Here is a 14,137-nt window from a genome sequence, read left to right as displayed (position 1 = left end):
TTCATAGCTTTTATTTTTAGGTATAGTTGGTATATAGAAAAACAGGTAGTAGAGCTGGTATTAGCAACATTAGATCTTTGAGTTAAGTACTTTCTTTGTTATAACCCACTGCACCTTTGTTCTACAGGAATGTAACTTTATTTAGTACTTTGAGGGTGATGCAGAGTAAAGAAAAAACACTTCTAGGGAAAAGGAGTTTTCTGGTTGATAGACAATTATCCAGGAAGAGAGCCATAAAAATGTTAACAAGCCTCTTGGCCAGAAGATAATGTAAACCACCTGAGACCTTTTGTATACGGGAGGGTATGCAAAAAGAAAGCCTTGTCTCAATGAGGGTCAGGACTGCTGCCCCTGCATAACTCTGCATATTCCATTATGTACAACTTGGGGTATATAAGCTGATTTTGAAAAATAGTTTTTGGAGTCTTGCACCGATGCTGGGCTTCCGCATGTTGTTCTTTTCTTTTTCCAGCTGAATTCCCATCTGGGGCGTGGAGGAGGACCATGTCTACTTACTTGTCCCGGCTTCTAAGATCCGTAAGAGAGAGAGCCCAATGCGGGGCACTCTCCGATATTCAAACGGGCACCGGTGGCCTAACATAGATGGTGCAAGCTCCTTGTCTGGAACTTTATTGGCTTTCGACGTTTACCAAGTTATTCAGCCTCTTTTCTCCACTTAATTTTCCTACTACACTATTTCTTCCTAATCTAATCTTATATTAATAAATAAATAAGTCTTTCCTCGCCAATGCCGTCCCTGCTTCGAATTCCCTGGATCCACCAGGGCTGGAAGCTTTGAGTAAACATGGCTGTCATAAGTGGTCTAGGGATCCCCTAGTGGAGGGCATGAGAAGAGGCTGAGAAAGCCTGAGAAGAGGCTGCCAAAGTCTAAGTGTTGATCCATTTTGGAAGTAAAATTTGCTGTCTTCAGAACCCCAAAATGACTAAAAGAAGCTGGATTTAAACGCCCTTACTGTTAGTCGCTCAGTTGTGCTGACTTTGCAACCCCATGGACTGTAGGCTGCCAGATTCCTCTGTCCACGGAATTCTCCAGGTAAGAATATGGGGTGGGTTGCCTTTCGCTTCTCCAGGGGATCTTCCCAACCCAAGGATTGAACCTGGGTCTCCTAAATTGCAGGTGGATTCTTTACTGTCTGAGCCACCAGAGAAGCCTTAATAAGTGTCAAATAAGTCTCCTTGAAGGAGTATGTCGTCAGTATAATGACAGCTATTCTCCTGGAGAAGAGTGGATATAGTGAAGATCTTGTCTGCATAGATTGTGACAGCTCGAAGGGCCCTGTGTGTGGCCTGGAAAAGGTATGTCTCTTCCAAGGTGAAGGCAAACCACAGCTGAGAGGATGGTGAAATTGGTGCTGAACAGAATGTATTAGCCAAAATTTTAGGAGCAAAATATTTACTGGCTGTTGACTGGATGTGCTAAGTCGCTTCAACCGTGTCTGACTCTTCGCGACTCCACGGACTATAGCCCACCAGGCTCCTCTGTCTATGGGATTCTCCAGGCAAGTATACTGGAGTGAGTTGCCATGCCCTCCACCTGGGGATCTTCCCTACCCAGGGATCAAAACCGGGTCTCCTGTATTGCAGGCATATTCTTTACCACTGATCCACAGGGAGTCAATAATTTTAATAATATTTGATAACTGGGTATGAGGGATCACAAAAAACTGTGGAAACTTCTTAAGATATGGGACTACCAAACCACCTTACCTGCCTCCTGAGAAACCTGTATGCAGGTCAGGAAGCAACAGTTAGAACCAGACATGGAACAGCAGATTGGTTCCAAACTGGGAAAGGAGTACATCAAGGCTGTATATTGTCACCCGGCTTATTTAATTTATATGCAGAGCACATCATGTGAAATGCTGGGCTAGATGAAGCACAAGCTGGAATCAAGATTGCTGGGAGAAATATCAATAACCTCAGATATGCAGATAATACTGTCATATTGGCAGAAAGCAAAGAGGAATTAAAGAGCTTTTTGATGAAAGTGAAAGAGGAGAGTGAAAAAGCTGGCTTAAAACTCAACATTCAGAAAAACTAAGATCATGTCATTGAGTCCTATCACTTCATAGCAAATGGAAGGGGAAAAAATGGAAACAGTGACAGACTTTATTTTCTTGGGCTCTAAAATCACTGCAGACAGTGACTGCTGCCATGAAATTAAAAGGTGCTTGCTTCTTGGAAGAAAAGCTATGACAAAGCTAGACAGCATATTAAAAAGCAGACACATCACTTTGCTGACAAAGATCCACTACTCAAATCTATGGTTTCCAGTAGTCATGTACAAACGTAAGAGTTGGACCATAAAGAAAGCTGAGCACCAAAGACTTGATGCTTTTGAACTATGGTGCTGGAGAAGACCCTTGAGAGTCCCTTGGACAGCAAGGAGATCAAACCAGTCAATCCTAAAGGAAATCAAATCTAACTATTCATTGGAAGGACTGATGCTGAAACTGAAGTGCCTATACTTTGGCCACCTGATGAGAAGAGCTGACTCATTGGAAAAGACTCTGATGCTGGGAAAGATTGAAGGCAGGAGAAGGAGGTGACAGAGGATGAGATGGTTGGATGGCATCATCGACTCAATGGACATGAGTTTGAGCAGGCTCCGGGAGTTAGTGATGGACAGGGAAGCCTGGCATGCTGCCGTCCATGGGTCGCAAAGAGTCAGACACAACTGAGTGACTGAACAACAACCAAGGAGGGCCCTGAAGGATGGAAGCACAGCATTCAAGTGGCAACAATCCCCCATGACATAACCCAGGCGAAACTGGGCTGTCAAATAGAGAAGTGGGGATAAACACTTTTTATTAATTAAGATGTATGTAACACAATTTAATACTTGAAAGGGCCTGTATTAAAATTACATTGGGCCACATTAACAGTTTTAACTGGGAGGAGAGTGAGAGAGCCTGTAGGATCTCATTTTTATCAATATAATTTCACTTGTGGGAGCCAAAGATTTAATTTTATTATTATAGTGTCAGAGTGTCTATGCATAGCATGGAATTTCTTAGGACAATGGATACTAGGATGATGGGAAATTCAGGTAAGGTTACAGTGAAAGTGAAATTGAAAAGTCACTCAGCTGTGTCCGACTCTTTGAGACCCCATGGACTATACACTCCATGGAATTCTCCAGGCCAGAATAGTGGAGTGGGTATCCAGGAGATCTTCCCAACCCAGGGTTCGAACCCAGGTCTCCAAAATTTCAGGTGGATTCTTTAGGCTGAGCCACAAGGGAAGCCCGAGAATACTGGAGTGGGTAGCCTATCCCTTCTCCATTGGACCTTCCTGATCCAGGAATCAAACCAGGGTCTCCTGCATTGCAGGTGGACTCTTTACCAACTGAGCTATCAGGGAAACCCTACAATTACAGTGAGACATGTCTATTTCTCCCTATTTGATATTTAGTTAATTTCCTAAGATTATGCTGGGGTGCCACGTTTAAATTTAGTGTGACTCCCAGGTATAACTAATTCGAGCCCCAGTACTGATAAAGTGTTTTGTCAATCAGTGAATTTTAACAAACGCTAAAAATAAATAAATAAATAAAGTTAATTTGGAATCTAGGTTACAGAGTCACAAAGTCAATCGGCACCTCTATTATCTTTCTGTTCTGTAAATTATTTTAGTATGTTAATATTGAATATATATTTGTTATATATAATTATTATACATGTAATTTGTTACATGCAATTTTAGTATATATATCTTAGAATTCCAACTAGATCAAATTATGGAATTTTGTTTTAATTTCAGTTCAGTTCAGTTCAGTCACTCAGTCGTGTCCAGCTCTTTGTGACCCCGTAGACTGCAGCACACCAGGCCTCCCTGTCCATCACCAACTCCCGGAGCTTACTTAAACTCACGTCCATTGAGTCAGTGATGCCATCCAACCATCTCATCCTCTGTCGTCCCCTTCTCCTCCCACCTTCAATCTTTCCCAGCATTAGGGTATTTTTAAATGAGTCAGTTTTTTGCATCAGGTGGCCAAAGTATTGGAGTTTCAGCTTCAGTGTCAGTCCTTCCAATGAATATTTAGGACTGGTTTATTGGAAATCTAACATTTATATACCAAAATTTATGACACACACACATATATACACAAATATATGTGAAAAAAGTGAAAGTGTTAGTTGCTCAGTCATGTCCAACTCTTTGCGACCCCATGCCCACCAAGCCCCTCTGTTTATGGAATTCTCCAGGCAAGAATACTAGAGTGGGTTGCTGTTTCCTTCTCCAGGGGATCTTCCTGACCCAGGGATCAAACCTGGGTCTGCTGCATTGCAGGCACATTCTTTACTATCTGAGCCACTAGGGAAGCCCTATATATATATATATATATATATAAAACCAGTATATTTTTATTATATGTATATTTTACATAATTATGCATAGTATGTAATTATGCATATTTATATGTGTATTTATGTGTACATAAATTATATGTATATTTTTACATTATATGTATACCTTATGTTATCTGTACATTTTAATTAGCTACTTTTTCCCCCTGTATCTAGCAGGGAAATCTATATCTATTTTTTCCATCTGTCTTAGGCTTTTAACCACATGTGCCCATGGTTTATAGTTTCTGTCTGATGATGAGCAGGAAAGAGGGGAAGAAGAGGGAGGGGCCTGCAGACCTGCCTCCAGACCTTTCTCTCTCCGTCTGAACCTGTCCTTTTCTCTCCTCTTCTCTCTCCCTTAAATAAAGATCTTTTTTTTTTTTTTTAAACAAAATCTGCCTTGTACCTCTAGGTGTATACTTTTTTTTCCCCTTTTTTCTCTGTCTGTCCCTGAGCATAGTTTTCTTTTTCCCTTTTTCCTTAGGGTGTTTGCCAGCCAGGCTACAGGTGGCCCCCAGTGACCTCTGCCCTGAGGCCACTCAAGCTGGGAGGGGGTGCGGCTTACAGCCAAGTGAGTGCCAGTGCTATCAGCTTTCTTCATCAAGTCCTTTTCCTTTGCGTGTGGAACTGCCTGATGCTGACAAGCAGCACTTCAGAGAACCCTTGCACATTGATTAGATGCTTTACAGGTTTGTTTTTTTTTAACTGAACTATATAACCAGGGGGTTTGAGGGGAATCCAGGACTGGATATTCCTTTCCCGTCCCTCTTGTATTAAACATTGAACCACTGGTCTCCAGGGAGTGGGCCTCTTATATCCACCATGCGGAGCGGGGGACAAATGGCAACAGCAGCAAGCAGAGGACCGCAGAGAAGCGTGCAGCCTGAACCACAAGGCTTGCAGGGTGTCACACTACCCAAAGGAGGAGGAGCAGGGACTCAAAAGCACCCCACAAATAGCCCTTGACATGTAGCAAACGTGCACTCCCCCACGTCTCAAAAAACACAAGCGTAAATGTGACTCTGTGAAGCTCCACTGGAAAGGGGGAAATGGTTTATGGAGTGTCCCTAGGAGCACACCATGTCCTGGGCACTAGACATTCACTGAGCGACTCAGATGACCCCACAGCTGTAAGTCCTGACCGGTCAGCAGGTCATGGCAACAGGAGGGTGGTCACTCTCGTCCCCTTCAGAGGGACCGCATGGGGAAATGGTAGTAGCTAATTACCTGCACCCCCCCAGGCGCTCTGTCCTGAGCACCTGAAACTCCAGCCCACTGGCAGCTCGGGGAGGACTCAAAGTTTTAAGCTCCACAACTTTCAGGTGGGAAATCACAGCTACACCCCACAGAAACAACGAGACTCAGCCGCCATCGAGCCCCGTGCCCCCCAACAGCCGGCTGTGCCTCTCCAGGCAGAGGCCTCTGTCTATGGGGTCTGCTTAGCAAGCAGAGAGCAGCCTGAAGACACAGCATCTCCATCTAGACTCAAACCACCCTGCTTGCTCTACCAGCTGTGTTACAATGAACCCAAGACTGAGCATCTTATCATGGGTGTTTTGCCCAGGAAAATAGCACAAATGGATGTATACACAAAACAGTCTCACAGACATAGAAACCAAGATTATGGTCACCAAAGGGGAGAAGGAGGGGAGGGATAAACTAGGCGTATGGAACTAACAGACACAAACTACGATACATAAAGTAGATAAGCAATAAGGATCGACTGTATAGCACAGGGGACTACATCCAATATGTTACTATATCCTGTAATGAAAAATAATCTAATATTTATATACATATAGGTATATACATACATGCATATATATATACATAAAAATAAATGTATTATATACATAAAACTGAATCACTTTGCTATACACCTGAAACTAACACACTTGGGTTTTGTTTTAACCAGGTGTGGTAGGATATGAGGTCAAACAATTGGTGTAAAGGAGGGAGTATATAGGCAGAGATCCCTAGAGACAGGAGGCACAGCATACAGGGCCACGTGGGGAAGTGCCAAGATGAGGCAGGAGGCAGAAGGAGGAGAAGCCAAGGCCCAGAGCCCATTTGGGGGCTTTAATGGGAAAGAATGGGCAAGATAAGGTAGAAACACTGAGTAAGCTTAGGATCAGATAGTTTAAATAATTTAGGCAGCTCTGGGCAATAGAGGTGGTCCCTGGTTGCCAGTACCTGGCCCGGGGTGACTTAGGGCAGAAGAATGTTGACATGGTGTGTGAGAGTTAGATAGGGGTCCTTGGGGCTCTGGGTTGGTTGGTTGGTTTGTACACCAAAGTCATGCTCATAAGGGAGTCACTTGTTATCTCTAGGAACTAGCTAGCCCTTCCTGGAGAGAACCAGCCTCCAACACAGAGCATCAAGAAGATGGAAAATAAAAGTATATGGTCAATCTGCCAACCCACGTCTCAAAACAGCTTTGCATGCTTTCATTTCCTCTTTTGAATTTCTACCTCCACCATGAAGATAGGGATAGGCCCACTGTCAGATGAGGCCATATGAAACAGAAATGAACCATTCGAGCTGAGGCCTTGCTAAACCAGAGACCACGCCCTAGCCCGTCCACAGCTGACTGCAGGTACATGAGTAAACTCAACCAAGATCAAGCAGACCCACCCCATCAAGAGGAGCATCCAGCTCACATTCACATTCCTGAGCTAAATAAATGCTCATTATTTTAAGCCAATAATTTCAGGAGAGGTTTGTCATGCGGCATTAGCTCACATCTCTCACTCCAGAGCTACTGGATCTGGCAGGCTTAAAGTGTTTACTCTACTGCCTGGATTCTTCTCAATCATCCCTTCACCATCAGCTTTGTTCCTAAGACTCCACAGGTATTTCCCTCTGCCTAAAGAAACTGTAATTGAACTGGTAGAACTCATTTCCTCCTTGCAGGGCACCCTTTGTTCAGCCACTCAACAGATACTTAAATTGTGCCACTGCAGAAGAATAGACAAGGAAGACAGTGATGATAGAACCTGCACCAAAGAACTTACGGGAGATGTGAACGTCAGATAAATAAATGCAGAAATAATTACAGTGGAGTTAAACATAGCATTGCACCCAGAATTTGTTCCATTTAGCATGATAAAATATCCCCAACCTGCAATTAAGCTGCAGCCATGACAGTCAGCCAGAATGCTCCAAGCCCATCTTGTGAGAGAGCAGATGTCCACAGTGAGGGGAACTCACACCCCTCTGCGAACAGCTGTGCTCACTCTATGAGGGGGGACACCAGCTCCAGATCAGAGGAGTCCCATGCAGCTGTAATGAGGAACTGCAGGGTCTTGGATGATGGACTCTGGAGGGCTTTGAAGACAGACCAAGAGAAGGGAAAGGTCAGGTAGGCTGGGAGAGGCAGCCTCCATCAGGGTCAGCCAGACTGACCCTCGGCCTCAGCTCTCCCATCCCCGCACTGGTGACCTTGGGAAACTCCTTAATCCCTCTGAGCCTCAGCTTCTGAAACATCCTGTGAGGGTTGCATGAGTATAATGCATGTGAAAGTGCCCAGCACAGCGTCGGCTCAGTTTTAAACGTGAGCTGGAACCAAACCACATCCACTGTGATGAGGAGACGTCGGATCAGGACCCAGGGCTCTGATGCCTGAGCTCTGACCCTCTCTCTCCCTTCTGCTGTAGAAGCTAAACCCAGCGTCTCTCCCTTTGGACTCAACAATAAGTGAGTTTACACATGGTGCCTCCCTTGGCCAAGTACCCTTCACAGCAGTCAAAGGTGTTGGGATTCATCAGGGCCCTGCTCCCCAGGATGACCACAGTCCATGCCAGTTTCTTTCCTGTTTCCCTCCCTCCCTTCCTCAAGATTCCACACCCATGGGACGATAGCTGAGTGGAATTTGCAGGGAGTTTCTATTGGCTAGTCAGGCTCCTCGGGGACCAGTGTGCATTCCCTATAATGACATTCATTAGTCTGTCTGACATCAATACTGTTCTCAGACTAATATGTTTAACTTAATGAGGCATTATTTTCAGTTAGAAAACTCCTGAAGAAGCATGTTTTCTCCTGATGAACTAAGCTGATGAATAGGTTAATACAGGCTTGAAAAGCCGACCAAGAAATTGAGTCTAACCAGCTCCTTTTTCTTCTTCAGGTATAAACTGAGCTTGAATTAATTTGAGTTAAACTTGTCATTTCTTAGAGGAAGAAACAGGAAGAAAATCTCCACATCAGCTCTGTGATTTGTCTCCCATGTGCCTGTTGTTTCCCTCCTCCCACCCCCAGCCCCAGCTCTAAGACCAAGGACCAGCAAATGATGGAGTGGAGCAGCGGGGAGGTAGCATCTGAAACTGGGCAGTGGGAGGGACCAGAGTGTGAATGGAGAGGTCTCACGTGGTGACAAGGCAGCAACCCACAGAGGATACAGCTGGAGCCTATCTTTGTCATTGCCTGCTTTGCAGGATTCACTGTGCCTAGCACCTAGTAGGCGCTCAATAGATATTTGTTGAATGAGTTCAGTAAATGATCAACTAGTGACTCTCATCTATTCAAGGAATCATATGACCTCAGGGAGAGAAGGTACTTGATGTCCCAGATACATCTGGTGGGTGAGTCAGTATCTATGACCCCTGGCCTAAAGGCCAAGTATGATTCATACACCATTCTCCTTTGAGTAATTGACCAGAGGATTTCCCACACCACTCTTCCCATGAACAACTTAGAGTCACTGCCACCCATAAGATGCCAACCAGTGTACATTACCCCTTCTCTCAGAAATAGCTTCCAAGTCATCCTAATTCAATGCTGTATTTGCACAAAAGTCAAGTGGCAAAAGAAGGGACTCACCTTGCTGTGCCCACCCTGCCCATTCATTCTGGCCAAGTTCAGCCCTGTTTCCATTGCATTCAGAGTCAGGGATTAGAGTATTTGCTGAGGAATGAATAAGAGTTTTATCACAGACTGAGTTTATTTCAAACCTCACTTCTGTCATCTCTCCAACTGAGAGAGCTTGGGCAAGTCCCTCCACCTCTCTGAGGCTGCATTTATGTAGTTGTAAAATGGTGATAATGTTGCTTTCTTTCTTGTGTAACTAACATGAATTAAATGAAACCACATGTGTAACACAGTGAATACTCTGTAATTATAAAATTAAATTGCAAGGAGATGATTTCATCAGGTGCTTCCCAAAATTTTACCTTCCAGCCTCCTCAGATCCACCTTCTTTGCTGGTGTTCTACAGCCCAACTGATTCCAGGTTGTGAATCTGAACCAAGGGGTCTTGTACCCTGCCTGGCCCATCTATTCCACATCCCTGGGTCTCTTACCCTGTTGTCTGCAGCTGCTTATACAAGGTCCTGACAGCTAGTCCATCTGAGGTCCTAGATAATAAGCTCGCCACAGCTTGTGAATGCTCCCATTTCTGTATCCAAGAATGCCTCTCCCCGCCCCCATCATATGGTGATATCAAGGCTGATGGAGAGAACTTGGCTTTGGCATCTTTTTTGCTGGACCACCCAAATCTAGGACATACACAGCCTCAGTGCCTGATCAGTGAGAAAACAAAACTACAGCACCATCCACCACTGCTGTCCTGTCTCTAAAGGCCTCTGTTCATATGTGGTTTCCAAGGTTTGATTGGGGAGGGCACCAGCAGCCTGGCACATTGGGAAGCCATGAGATGGTAGAAATAATGATTCTAAGGTGAATGGGATGGAACTTTCAAGCCCATGTGTCCTCGTCCCCTTGGCTGTGGGCCTGGCCCTCCCGCTCCTTCAGGACCTTGGACAGTAGCCATGCCCACCTAGGTTCTAACCCCAGCTTCTGTATGTCTTTCATGACTCAAAGAATAGTAAATTAATATAATGGAAAGGAATCTCGGAGACCATCTTAGTTTAACAATTTCTCTCTTCATTTTACAAATGAAGAGATGCCAGGAGTATTGAATTGAGTAGTGATGCTGATGAAATGGTCATTGAACTAAAAGGCACATATCTTAGGTCAGTCTTGGGTCTCCTTGGGCAAAATAGTTCCCTTCCATGAGCCACAGTACTCCCAGATTCTATGATTCTAGAATGCGTGGTTTGAGGTACAATGCAGGTGCTGTTTCCGAGTTCCATAGTCCTAATTCTGTCCTCATATGGGGAAGGGCATCCAACAGGCTTGTGAGTCTGCTCACTGCCCACCATATTTTGCACTCCAAGTATTTTAACCCTTCTGCTCTCCTATATAGAAAACCATTAATGAGTGGTTATAAATGTGGCCATATTCATCAACACCAAACTAATTACAAGACTTTTAGGGGCTTCTATCTCAGAGACTTTTGAGACATTGAAATGGTTTTCAATAGGTCAAGAAAGCAACTCACAGATTAAGAAAATGTTCCAGCCAGAAATGCTTTGTCAACTGTTCTATCCAAATTTCTGTATTTTATGAATGAGGAAACTGAGGCCCAGGGAGAGAAAAAGTCCTGTCAAAGTCTCTCTATGGGTTAGTGAGAGCTGGAACCAGACCCAAGATCAGCTCTTGGTCCCCAGCTGACATCCCTGTCCACTTCCATCTGCAGGTGCTGGAGAAATCAACCTAAAATATTTCCATCGTGTTCCTGTGTTGAAGACCCTAAAAACCAGCCCTGTGATGGTAATAGGGAGCAACAGCAATGATGGTGCTCGTTATTCCGTTGATTCATGACAGCCCCTATGAAGTGATCCCCAATGTCAATGCCATTTTAAAGACGAGAAACTTGAGGATTAGAAACACATGGTTGGTTGGTGTGGAAATGAAGGATATGCAAGCACTCTTAACTACATGCTTTTTATTTCTCAAAGACCTTCTATGTCACCTCTAGCCTCACCTTACCCTATCTACACCAAGACCTCACCCTACCTCTCCTATGCCCAGATTTTTGCTTCTCCAGTTGGTGGAGTTCCAGGCACAGCAGCTTTTTAAAATGATAAACCATCCTTCCTAGAACATCTATACCACTGGAAGTTTTTTTTTTTTAATTAAAGACAGAAAAAATATATAAAGGAAAACAGTGGAAATTAACATGACATTTTTAAAGATCGTGAGCAGTCCTGAAAATGTTATGTTCTGTGATAGTTCATTTCTGTTGATGCCCTCAGAGTCCCAGAGAGCATTCTTAGCACCCTGACCTAAGAGGGTGTTGTAGTAAAAGTTTCAAGAGCATCACCTTTAACATCAACCAGCATCCAACAGATCACCCAAACCCTCACTAACCCTGATTCCCCAAAGTTCAGCTGAATCATAAAAGGTGTGATCTATGAGTGTACCTGGGGAGAGCATTCAAAGTCACAGGGATCACAGGTGTGAGGCAGGAGGTGGGAGTGTGCCTGGCATAGTCGAGGGTCAGTAAGGAGGGTCAGCCCCCATGTGGCTAGAGCAGAGTCGGGAGGAGAGATAGGAGAGGGGAGAGGAGAGAGACACAGCACATGGATCTTGAGTGCCAGTAAATAGCTCTTTAATCTGAGGAAGATGGGATCTGTAGAGGTTGTGAACAGAGGAAGGAAGGACCTGGTTGCAAAAGACTCTTTTTCTAGCCCATGGAGATGAGAGCAAAGAAGGTAAAAATGGAACCAGGGAGAAAGTTGAACAGCTCCTGCAATAATCCAGACAGATATGGCTGTGACCCAGGTGAGAGCTTAAATAAATGTATTTTCCAGGGTTACAATAAGGATCATGAATAATAATAACTAAACAAACAAGCACCCAGATGAGTACATAGCACATCACAGGTCCTCAAGAGATGATAGCTATTACTAGCAGGAAGTGGAAAGGGCTGGTAAATCTGAAATCAAGTCTTGCAGCTGCCTGGCCTCATCTGAGTCCAGTACGTCCATCTGGTCTCTTGGAGGAAACTGAAGAAACCGGCCCTCAGGCTGCAAAGAGAAATTGCTGACAATGTAGAGCAGCTGGAAGTCCCAAGCCTAGGCCTTCCCCTCACTGGATAAAGGCTGAGATAAGTGATAAAACAGGTGGTGCGTTGGTAAAGAATCTGCCTGCCAGTGCAGGAGATGCAGAGTTGATCCCTGGGTCAGGCAGACCCCCTGGAGGAGAGCATGGCAACCCACTCCAGTATTCTTGCCTCGAGAATCCCATGGACAGAAAAGCCTGCTGGCTACAGTCCATGGGGTCGCCAAGAGTTGGACACAACTGAGTAACTAAACAACAACAAGTGATAAAATGCATTTCACATGTTCAACATGTGCTTGAACAACCTACATCCAGAGCCTTTTTAAGGGGAAGGTAACCTTTTAAAATAATTTGCTCTCTCCTGATTTAAAAATTAAATTCAAAGTTTGAAAGAAACTCAAATTCTCCCAAATCAAAGCCCTTCTTTTGTCATTTTTTATGGCATTTTAATTACATCAATAGCATGCAATGTTCACATAGGCAATAGATCAAACGTGCTTGCTTTGGAGTGAAGCTGACAGCCATTTCAGATCAGAAAATGTGGCTTTGGGAGGAGTCTAAAAAGAAAATATGGTCCCAAGGCATATTAGCCTCCAACTTTTCAAAGGCATCATTCATGCTTGCTGGCTTTTGTTCTTTCTGAGAACATCAATCAGAAAATTCCCAGACGAGGTAGAACGTCTCCCTGGAGCATAGAATAGGAGCCACATTGAGCAAAGACTTTGATTCTGAGCAGAACTAGGAGCTTGTCCACAGCTGGTTGGGTGACCTTGAACCCACTGCTCCACTTCTCCAACATCAGTTTCCCCAATGTGTAAAGCAAGGGAGTTGGACCCGTTGGTCTCTGACAATACACCTGAGTCTGAAATTAAAAATAAGTCAAAGTGGGCTTCCCTGATGGCTCAATGGTAAAAAATCTGCCTGCCAACGCAGAGACATGGGTTCAATCCCTGATCCAGGAAGACCCTACATGCTGTTGCTGTTGTTCAGTCACTGAATTGGGTCTGATTCTCTATGCTCTCATAGACTGCAGCACGTCAGGCTCACCTGTTTTCCACTGTCTCCCAGAGTTTGCTCAAATTCATGTCCATTGAGTGAGTGATATTATCTAACCATCTTATCCTCTGCCATCCCTGTTTCCTTTTGCCTTGAATTTCTCCCAGCATCAGGGTATTTTCCAATGAGTTGGTTCTTTGCATCAGGTAGCCGAAGTATTATAACTTCAGCATCAGTCCTTCCAATGAATATTCAGGGTTGATTTCATTTAGGATTGACTGGTTTGGTCTCTCAGAAGTCCAAGGAATTCTCAAGCGTCTTCTCCAGCACCACAATTCAAGAGCATCAGTTCTTTGGTGCTCAGCCTTCTTTATAGTCTGACTCTCACATCCATACAAGACCACTGGAAAAACCATAGCTTTGACTATATGGACCTTTGTAAGCAAAGTGATGTCTCTGCTTTTCAACATGCTGACTAGGTTTGTCATAGCTTTCCTTCCAAGGAGTAAGAGTCTTTTAATTTCGTGGCTGCAGTCTCCATCCACAGGGATTTTGGAGCCCAGGAAAATAAAATCTGTCACTGCTTCTGCTTTTTCCCCTTCCATTTGCCATGGAAGTGATGGGGCCAGATGTCATGATCTTAGATCTTTAATGCTGAGTTTCAAGTCAGCTTTTTCCCACATGCCTTAGAGCAAGTAAGCCCGTTTGCCACAACTATTGAGCCCGTGCACGCTCCTGCAGCAAGAGAGTAGCCCCCGCCGTCCACAACTATAGAAAAACCCTCACAGCAAGGATGACCCAGCACAGACAAAAATAAATAAATAAAGTTATTTTTTAAATGATTGGCTTGATCTTGATTTCTTCTA

Source organism: Oryx dammah, unplaced genomic scaffold (assembly GCF_014754425.2).
Source record: "Oryx dammah isolate SB20612 unplaced genomic scaffold, SCBI_Odam_1.1 HiC_scaffold_27, whole genome shotgun sequence".
NCBI lineage: Eukaryota > Metazoa > Chordata > Mammalia > Artiodactyla > Bovidae > Oryx > Oryx dammah.
The sequence above is the reverse complement of the archived record's forward strand: the minus strand, read 5'-3'. Positions refer to the sequence as shown.